We start from the raw sequence: 8,247 nt of genomic DNA on the forward strand, positions 1-8,247 counted from the left end.
TTGGCTCCTGCATCTCAGAGGTGTTTGGACCTGCACAGATAATCTGTGTATTTCATGTTTGGAAGTAGTCTTAGCAGAATACTAATTCCACAAAGCTAGGGGTCAAACATACAAATACTGCTGAAAACCTGATACAATGTGCACTGCATAACCAGAAGGAGACTTTCCTAGCTTTCGTGCACAGTTCCTCAACCATGTGTCCCCACATGTTCTTGGACTCCAAACACCAATGGTCAGGGGTGATGGGAGTTGTAATGCAACAACATTTCTGGGGACTCAAGGCTGAAGCACATAGGTTTAGTGGCTCCTTGGGGCAGTTGAGATGCCATCTGCCGAATCAAATAGTAATGCTTTCCCTAGACTGCACCACGTCAGGCCGCAGCTGAAGAACTGCAATGACTGCAGCATCTTTTTTATTTGGCACTTTGGGCCACCTCCCACAAGCAGAGGTGTCATGGTCTGGGGTCATGCAGGCGTTGAATCATAGAATCATAGAACTGTGGAGCTGGAAGGGATTTCAAGGGTCATCCAGTCCAACCCCCTGCCATGCAAGAATATCAACTAAAGCATCCATGCTAGATTCAACCTCTGCTTAAAAACCCCCAATGAAGGAGAGTCCACAACCTCCCAGTTGACACTGACAAGGGACAGGGCCTTTTAAGTGTTGGCTCCCCAGCTGTGCAATGCTCTCCCTAGCGAGATGTGCCCATCTTCATCATTCTTAGCTTTCATAAGAAATTAGAAAGCACTCCTGTTCACCTAGGTGTATTTGGTGGCTGATGAACTATGTTCCTAGCAACCCTGAGGCCATTAGATGGAAGAATGTTTTTAGCTGTAAACAGCTTTTAGAAAGGTTCTCATTGTAATTGTTTTTGGAATGTTTTGACATCTTTTAGAATATGTTTTCTTTGTTTTTGAACCATGTGTCTGTTTGCCATCCTGGGTTTCTTGTCAATATGCCTTCTTTTTCCCATAGAAACCTATCACTGAGAATTGTGCCTTGTGAGTCTGAAATCAAAGAGGCACTTCTCTCACTCTCGCTCTTAATCGTGCTTGTTTTTGTGCTTTTAACAGGAACCTGACACACAGAAACATTTCATAGATGCTGCTTTCTGTGGGGAGTGTGGCTTTCTGTGGCCTTTCTCCGGGCACAAATGCGGTGGCCTTTTTTTGGATGAAAAAGCAACAACATCCAGCTTGGAGTTTTTTTCTAGCTCACAAATTTCCTTTTTCACTAAACTGTCAAAGAATAGCCTTCAGTGGGAAAATCCCAGGGAAAAATATTGGCTTGGCTGCACCTCACAACTATGACAGAACATTTGCAGGGGAAACTGGAAATTCTTGGCTTGAATTCCTTGGCACACAGTCCAGTTTCTGCCAGCTTCCTATCTTGCTCCCTCCAGGATATACAGTCCCTGCTAGAGACTGGTGAATCTGCCTGGTTTGTTTTTCTCTCTGTGTTCTCCAGATTTCTACACCAGTTTGCATTTTAAAAAAAATCATGAAAATTCATCAGCATTGTTGTGTGAATTCCTCCTACTATACTTATTTGCATGCTATTTTGCCTAATACACACATTTCTGCAAAGCACTTCCTTCTAATATGATGCAATTTCTTTTTGTTATTTTCACTATTATGTGCATTTTTGTGTTTTATCCTAGTAGTGTATATGCATTTTTGTACATCAGTTGGCTGGAGAACTGCATTGCAAAATGGAGAGAAGTGTGAAATGTGAGGGATTAGTGTGTTTCAGTTCGCATATTGCTTCAGAAAGTTCAAATTTGGTAGATTTGCTTTTAAATGCAAACTGGATCAAATTGCTCCCCAATCCCTAAATTGCATCAAAAGCTGACAAGCCTAGGGGGAAAAAAATGGCAACATGAATGCTTGGTCTGCTGCAGCTACAGCTCCTCAAATGGCAAAATAATATATCATAGGTGGCAATGAGCAGGGCGCTTTATGTAAAGGAGGAGCAGAAAACCAGTCTCTAGTTCCTGGTGAGCTTAACTACTGCCCCCCTGTGGAATTTCCTATATTCTCAGTGTTAGGTGCAGGTTCATCGAGAGACAAAAGACCTGTTCAATGAACATCCATTCAGATTTCTTTGCACAAAGTTTGCAGGGAGCTTAGATGACACTGGCTAAATATTAAGCATTCATTCTGGGTTTTTGTAGGGAGACTGGACAACCCCACACCATACCATAGTTACTCCACACTGTCCACTGCATTCCCCCCCCCACTTTCCTTATTGCAAAAGTCCAGTTTGAATGGACAAGCAGGTTTGTTGCACAAGGCCAATGAATCAAATTTATTGTGGGGATTAAATTGGGGGGAGGGACACCATGTGCACTTCCTTGAACTCTTTGGAGAAAAAGGTGGCATTAAAGGCTAATAATAATGTTGTTTAGTCGTTTAGTCGTGTCCGACTCTTCGTGATCCCATGGACCAGAGCACGCCAGGCACTCCTGTCTTCCACTGCCTCCCGCAGTTTGGTCAGACTCATGTTGGTGGCTTCGAGAACACTGTCCAACCATCTCGTCCTCTGTCGTCCCCTTCTCCTTGTGCCCTCAATCTTTCCCAGCATCAGGGTCTTTTCCAGGGAGTCTTCTCATGAGGTGGCCAAAGTATTGGAGCCTCAGCTTCACGATTTGTCCTTCCAGTGAGCACTCAGGGCTGATTTCATTCAGAATGGATAGGTTTGATCTTCTTGCAGTCCATAGGACTCTCAAGAGTCTCCTCCAGCACCAAAATTCAAAAGCATCAATTCTTTGGCGATCAGCCTTCTTTATGATCCACCTCTCTCACTTCCATACATCACTACTGGGTGATGGAACCAGTGGCCATGATCTAGGTTTTTTTGATGTTGAGCTTCAGAACATATTTTGCGCTCTCCTCTTTCACCCTCATTAAAAGGTTATTTAATTCCTCCCCACTTTCTGCCATCAAGGTTGTGTCATCAGCATATCTGAGGTTGTTGATATTTCTTCCAGCAATCTTAATTCCAGCTTGGGATTCATCCAGTCCAGCCTTTCACATGATAAATTCTGGATATAAGTTAAATAAGCAGGGAGACAATATACAGCCTTGTTGTACTCCTTTCCCAATTTTGAACCAATCAGTTGTTCCATATCCAGTTCTAACTGTAGCTTCTTGTCCCACATAGAGATTTTTCAGGAGACAGATGAGGTGATCAGGCACTCCCATTTCTTTAAGAACTTGCCATAGTTTGCTGTGGTCAACACAGTCAAATGCTTTTGCATAGTCAATGAAGCAGAAGTAGGTGTTTTTCTGGAACTCTCTAGCTTTCTCCATAATCCAGCGCATCTTTGCAATTTGGTATTATATTAATAATAATGTGCCTTTATTCACTGGAGATATTTTAATTTGATAATTAATGGGTGTTACTTACCCTCTCCTTGCACATAAGCTTAACTCACCATGATGCTTTTTCAGGTGGGGCTGCCTCTCATTTGTGGGACCTTGAGGATCATATACAACACTGTGCTGGTTAGGGGCAAATGAAAAGGTCAGCTGCTGTGTTCAAAGGATTTGCCTGTAGGCTGTCAGGGCCTCAGCCTCAGACTCTGGCTACTAGTTTCAACGGGGCCAATCTATGCCAATCAGGACCATAACCAACATACCGTATCTCTGTGTGTCTTGCCTGCTCACATTCCATTTTGGCCCCTTTCTGCACATTCTCCTGGGACGCAAAGAGCAGCACTTGATATGCTTTGCACTTAACTTTAAAATAAAAATAAAAATGGGGGGTCAAGCTATATCATCCCATTCCTTGAACACTGTTGGGTATGACAAACAGTTAGGACAGCCAACCTGATATATCAAATTGATATTCCTTGTTCCTCGTGTCCCCAAAGTCAGCACAACCTGCAAAATCCACACCGGAGCAGAGAAGCAAGTGCTTTCAGAATAAGGTCAAACGGCTTTTTATCGGGTTGGCTGACCTGATCACAGCTTCTGATGCAGGAAGTGGTTGCCTGGGTGAGATACTATGAAGCTGGGAAAGGGTCAGAAAAGAGCAACCCGAATAATCAAGGGGTTGAATAAAGTCCCCTGTGAAAAAAGATTACAACATCTGGGACTTCTCAGTTTAGAGAAAAGGCAAGGAGGTGACGTGATAGAAATATATAAAATCATGGTGTGGGAAAATTGCAAAGGGATATGTTTTTCTTTCATATAATACTAGAGGTTGGGGGCCTCAGTGAAGTTGAATGCTGGAAGATTCAGAAGGGCAGACAAAAGAAAGTACTGCACTTAACGCAGGGCATAGCTGAACTGTGGGACTCACTTTCACAGGATTGACAGCCACCAACTTGAATGGCTTTAAAAATGGTCTGGCTGAGATGGCTATGTTCTACTTCCACTGCCAGAGGCAGCATGCTGGGACTAACAAGTGGGGAAGCTTGCTGTTGCACTTGGGTCCCATTGATAGGCTCCCCATTATGGCACATTCATTTGGCCTCTGTGAGAACAAGGTGCTGGATTAGATGTGCCCCCTTTGGCCTGATCTAGGCTCTCCTTGTGTTCCTATGGATACGGTACTTCAGTGAATCGGGAGGTGTAAATAAAGGAAGGTCAAAAGATCAAGTAAGAGAAGGAAGTGAAAGGATGGAACATTTCACTAAATGTTCTTTCTAAGTAAAGATGTTTCCCTTTTATTGAGGAGGAGGAAATAAAAATGTCAAATTGTTACGGTAGTTTTTTCAGCTGCTTCAAGAAGAGCAGACTTGGGTCAACTTGGTGCCCTCCAGACATGTGGACCACAATGGCCAGCTGGGTCCAAAAGAAATTGAGGTCTAAATGATCTGGCAAAGGCTGCAGGAGAGGGTTGCTACAGGCATCTTGGAACTGCAAAAGTATAGTCTGGGTCCTTTTGGTGCCAGGAACCTGTTAGGGCATGTTCTCTACAACTTCCACGGAGCTTGCTCCCAGGAGTGCTCTTTTACCTTCAAAGATCTGGTGTTAGAGTGAACCAGAACCTACCCCCTGCAGCAAGGGTGGACAACCTGTGGCCCTCTGGATGTTGCAGCACTGCAGCATCTCCTGCCCGACTGTTGGGCATGCTAGTTGGGGCTGGTGGGCGTTATGAGTCCTGCAACATCTGGAGTTCCACGAGCTGAATGTTGGTGGGCTCAGGAGAGACATCAGAAAGTCCTTCTTCACACAGCACTGAGTTAAACTACAGGCTTTAAAGATGGCTTTCAAAGAGGATTCGACAAATTCACGTTGGAGCAGGCTATCGATGGCTACAAGCCATGATGGCTCTTGCTCTTCCTCCCTCATCATTTGGCAATGCTTGCCTGCAGTCCTTCTGCATTTGGGCAGCTGAATGCCAGCTGGATGAGAGAAACGCTGCTTGGCACGCTGAGAGCCATTATCCAATGGGCACTCTCACCCAATCTGTTTTGACCCAGACGAGCTGCCCTCCTCCTCTTAAGCCTATGTGTACGTCCAGTCATGGAAAGAACCAAGGGGAGAGAGGGATGCTCAGTGGGGCCTTTGTTCTTCTGTCAGTGGTCACAGCTTGGCAATGAGCCTGGAATGCAGCTGGTGGGATGCCAAGGCCAGACCCTCCCCCCTGGCCCACCAAATCAGTCTTCAGGCCACTGTGTCAGCTGGCTGGGGCTGATGGGAACTGTAGCCCAAAACCTCTGGAGGGCTGGCCTATGAAGAAACACTCTTGTCCAGCCATCAGCACTCAGTACTATGGTTCTCTTTGATATTGGTTAACAGTAGGCAGACCTACTGACAGCTATTAGCCATGAAATGGAGCCCCTTCTAGACACTGGGCAGCACGTGGGGTGAAAGTTGGCTGCTGCCCTCACACCCTCCTTGGCTTCCCAGAGCCAACCCACTGACCACAGTAAGAAGCGGGATGCTGGTGGAGATAGGGTCTGTCCCTATCTCTTATGTGGGGTTCGCCTTATAGAAATTAGGAATGACTTTCTGACAGCTGTCCAACAGTGGAATGGGCTCCCTTGGAAGGTGATGGTCCTTCCTTCACCGGATGTTTTTCAAGCAGCTTCCCAACAGGAGTCAACATGCCTAATAGCTGGGATAGAGACTGTGTGTCCATACTCAGGGCCAGATTTAGGTTTGATGAGGCTCTAAGCTACTGAAGGTAATGTCCAGCTGTCCTTTGTCAACAACAAATTGTCACTGTTTTTGTGTTGAATATATGCTATATGGTAATTTATGGACATAATAGGTATCTAAAGCCATTTGCACATAACAAAATGTGTATTACTTATATCATAAGAGCCTACACAACACAAAACACTGTTGCTGTATGTAGGTTTTATTTTATTTGTTTTATTATCTTATATTTTGGAAATGTACATTTTGGGGGGGGGGGCTCTAAGCTATAGCTTGTTTAGCTTATACGCAAGTCCGGCACAGTGCACACCTACAGAGGAGGAAGCCCGCTTGGAATCAGAGGCTACATAGAAACCGACCTGCAGCATTTCAGGGGCCCGATCCTCTCTGCTGCACCCCTTTTCAGCACCTGCCCGGGTTGGTGGAGACTCGCTCCCCCCGCGCTTACAAATAAGGGACGGCGATCCTGAAACCCATTTCCCCCTCTCTAGCCCCCCTCCGCCTCTGGGAAACAGAGGGCTCTAAGACCCAGGGCGCACCTAGCCAGACCCCTTCCTGCGGGAACAAAACCTGCCTTTGATCTTGACAAAGGAAAGCGAGAATCAGGAGCGAAGGGCAACAGGGAGGCAACATCTAAGGTAGTCCAACTGCGCCTGCGCAAGCCTGTGGTTAGCGGAGCAGTACGTGCACCAATCCACTTTCGAAATCTCTTCCATGGGAGGGAGCGCGTTTCAGGCAGCTTGTCAGGATGGCCGAGCGGTCTAAGGCGCTGCGTTCAGGTCGCAGTCTCCCCTGGAGGCGTGGGTTCGAATCCCACTTCTGACAAAGAGCGCTAATATTTTCTTTTTTCCTTAAAAAAAAATCATGTTAATACTATTACTTACATTATTTAATCTCGTTGTCCCAGCAAACGAAGTCTGCCTTAAGTAAATCACAACGGAGATTCAGCAGCGTTGAGCCATGCTTAACTGTTCTCAAAATAGGAGGTGCCCTTTGACTCTGAATTACCACTGCCCTGTGTAAACGTCCCCTCAATCCGAATTCTAACACAGAGTTTAAAAATAACACAGACTTTAAAAATTCCTGGAACACAGGAAAGGAGCTACAGTATTTGTCTTTGACCACTTCCGACTTTTGTGCAGATAGTTGTGGAGTGCAATGTTATTTTGCGAAGAAATATGTAGGGGTGCAATGTTATTTTGCAAAGAACTCGATGCAGAATTCCTGAATCTCTGATTCCTCTTAGCGCGCATCTTTTAAGCCTCCATCACTCTCCATGTTTTAAAAGGGTGTGGAATTGAAAGTAGTGCCCGCCCGCGTCAATCCCAGAGCCCGAGCTGTCCATCAGGAATGCAGGTTCGAATTGGTTCAAGAATTTAAACACCAATGATAATTTCGGCTTACTTCACAGGGTTGTTGTGAGCACGGCAGCAAACAGCGGGTGGAAGCATCTAACAGAATAGACTTTAGAAGTCTGTCACCTAGTGGAAGGCACTGAATAATGCTAGCAGAGGCTCTGGAAAAGGAAACCCAACAAGGCTGCTGATGGGATCTGATCATAGATTCACAGAATTGCAGAGTTGGAAGGAACAAAGAGGGTCATTTAGTCCAACCCTCTGCATTGCAGGAGATTTCTGCCCAACGTAGACTCGAACCTAGAACACTGAGATTAAGAGTCTCATACTCTAACTAACCCAGCAGAATTGGCAGATCAAGTCAGACAAATATCCATCATCAATCAGCTGGTAGCTGGAAGATGTCACCGCCCTGTCTATACAAAGTCGGCAATTTTGTTTAGATACCTGTTGTTGTTGTTGTTGTTGTTGTTGTTGTTGTTGTTGTTGTTGTTGTTGTTGTTGTATTGCATTTACATGTATATCCTCATCCCACAATTTTTAGTTGCTTTTATTGTCGGTTTGTAAATTGCCTTGGGACCTATGAAAATGGTGGTAAATGGTAATAAATTATTATTAATGTTATTGTAGTTGTTAAAATAAAATGAAATAATGTTTAATATCCTCATAGCAACCCTATAAGATTGAGAGGCATTGACTGACCAAGGTCACCCAGTGAGCTTCATAGCTGAGTCAGGATTTGAACCCTTGTCTCTCTGGTCCTAGGCTAACCACTGCA

General features: G+C 45.0%; 1 non-coding gene across 1 annotated transcript; it reads left to right on the plus strand.

Annotated features, from left to right (window-relative positions):
• Positions 1-6,856: 6,856 nt before the first annotated feature.
• TRNAL-CAG (transfer RNA leucine (anticodon CAG)) lies at positions 6,857-6,939 on the plus strand. The gene has a single exon. It is a non-coding gene; the product is annotated as a tRNA-Leu (tRNA).
• The last annotated feature ends 1,308 nt before the right edge of the window (positions 6,940-8,247 follow it).

The sequence above is a fragment of the Zootoca vivipara genome, chromosome 6, assembly GCF_965207765.1.
Source record: "Zootoca vivipara chromosome 6, rZooViv2.hap1.1, whole genome shotgun sequence".
Classification (NCBI taxonomy): Eukaryota; Metazoa; Chordata; class Lepidosauria; order Squamata; family Lacertidae; genus Zootoca; species Zootoca vivipara.